This window comes from Nicotiana tomentosiformis, chromosome 1 (assembly GCF_000390325.3).
Source record: "Nicotiana tomentosiformis chromosome 1, ASM39032v3, whole genome shotgun sequence".
In the NCBI taxonomy this organism is placed as follows: Eukaryota; Viridiplantae; Streptophyta; class Magnoliopsida; order Solanales; family Solanaceae; genus Nicotiana; species Nicotiana tomentosiformis.
In genome coordinates this window covers 83,995,276-83,997,082 of record NC_090812.1, presented here as the reverse complement: position 1 = coordinate 83,997,082, position 1,807 = coordinate 83,995,276, and the positions used below count along the sequence as shown (strand labels likewise).

Here is a 1,807-nt window from a genome sequence, read left to right as displayed (position 1 = left end):
TATTAATTATACACTAAGTAAAAGTTTATTAATGGTATACGTAAAAAATCTTAATGATTATTTAATTATCTTAAATTGATAACTAAAGTAAGTAAAAATATATTAGTTGCATCATTAATTAATATTAATAATTAATTAGCTAGTATCCTTAAGTAAGATCAAGATTCTTTTATAATGATTGTTTATATACTAAATTTCACTTTTAATGTAGAATCGGTATAAACAAGCATTGGAAGAGCTCGCTAGGAGTCAGCCGACCGATGAGCAAGGCCAACCAAATATACCATCGGAGGAAGAAACTCTCCCATTGTGGTTGAACGTGGTTGGAGGCGTGTATAAGGGAGGGTAAAGCATATGGCCTTTCCTCCGAGCGCAATTATCATCGCCTTGAGTGTGGACTACAAGGTATATACTTTTTGGTTAATAAGCTCTTTTTTTGTTAGCTGTGTTTCGAGGGCTATTTTTGGGGCCGTTTCAGGCTACTTTTGTTACTTCTGCCATTGATGCTTCCACTATTGCCTGCACCCACCACATTTTATGTTGTTGCTACTCCCCATTTTCATTATGCCACTGCTTATGATCTTGGCTTTCATGCCTTCCAATATGAAGGAGAAACAATCACATACAGATTTTTAGTTACTCTATAATTTTATGGTAATGACTTAATAGTATACTGTTTTTTCTTTTTCATTCATCTAAATTAAATAGCAAATATATTGCAGTAGCTTATTTGCATTCAAGTTTATTGTTACTCTCGATCTCCTTTAATTTCCTTTCACTACTATTTCCATTTACCAAATAATAGAGAAAAACTATGGCAATATAAGAGAAGCGGTATAAAGTACATTTAATTTTGAGGACTAATTTCAAAGATCCGTGATATTGTCTATTTTAATTTGGAAAAAGTCTGTACAATTTTTCTCAAAAGGCTTCACATATAAAGAGTATCCCTATATCTAGTGAAAGTAATATGTTGCTCAAAACTTAGCCGAACTTTTTACTTCATGGTATTTATGGTAGTCGATGTTCCCTAGTTGAAGTTTATGTAGTTAGGAGCTGAATTATTCTATTCTAACTCTTCGTGTATTTTTTTCACTTCTCTTTTGTGGATTACAAGGTATTGGAATATCCACCGTGCAAAATGAGGACCTTGAGGAGATGCGGCGAACGATTCAACGACTTTCTAGGAACTATGCGGATGAACGAGAAAAAATAAAGCATGAAGAGAAGATTAGAGACGCACTTAAGAATGACATTGAGTCCCTCAAGGCTCAAGTGAACCACTTAATCGGCCTGCCCCGCTCTCCACCAAAAAGTCACATTTATGAAAGAGGATGAAAGTGATGAAAATAATATAAATGATGAAGAAGATGAGTGGGAATCCGAAGATGAGGAGTGATTTTATGTTTGGTTGGATTGTTATTTAGTTGGATGCTAACTTTAAATATTACAGTTTGAAGTTTGGTTGGACAGTTTTGATGTTTGATGGGATAATTTGGATGTTTGGATAGTTTATAAAGTTTTGTTGTTGTTAATTTGTGTTTTATTGTGGTTGCATTTCTTTTTCTATTGTAATATTCTGGCTGGCAGGTGGTGCAGCAAAAAATAAGCACTCCCTGCCAAAAATGTACCAGATTTACCGAGAGACTTACCGACAGAGTCTGTCGGAATACTTATTCACTTTCAATCCAGAATTCTTAATTGGCGAGGGAGTCTGTCGGTAGACTTGAACCAAATTTTCAAATTTTGTTGAAAATACCGACGGATATCCATCGGAATATGAATTTATTCATATTTTTAATTTTAA

General features: G+C 34.0%; 1 long non-coding RNA gene across 1 annotated transcript; it reads left to right on the top strand.

Moving 5' to 3' along the window:
- Nucleotides 1-411: 411 nt before the first annotated feature.
- LOC104093473 (uncharacterized) lies at nt 412-1,535 on the top strand. The gene is made up of 2 exons (XR_685661.4): nt 412-654; nt 1,118-1,535. It is a non-coding gene; the product is annotated as an uncharacterized lncRNA (long non-coding RNA).
- Nucleotides 1,536-1,807: the final 272 nt, after the last annotated feature.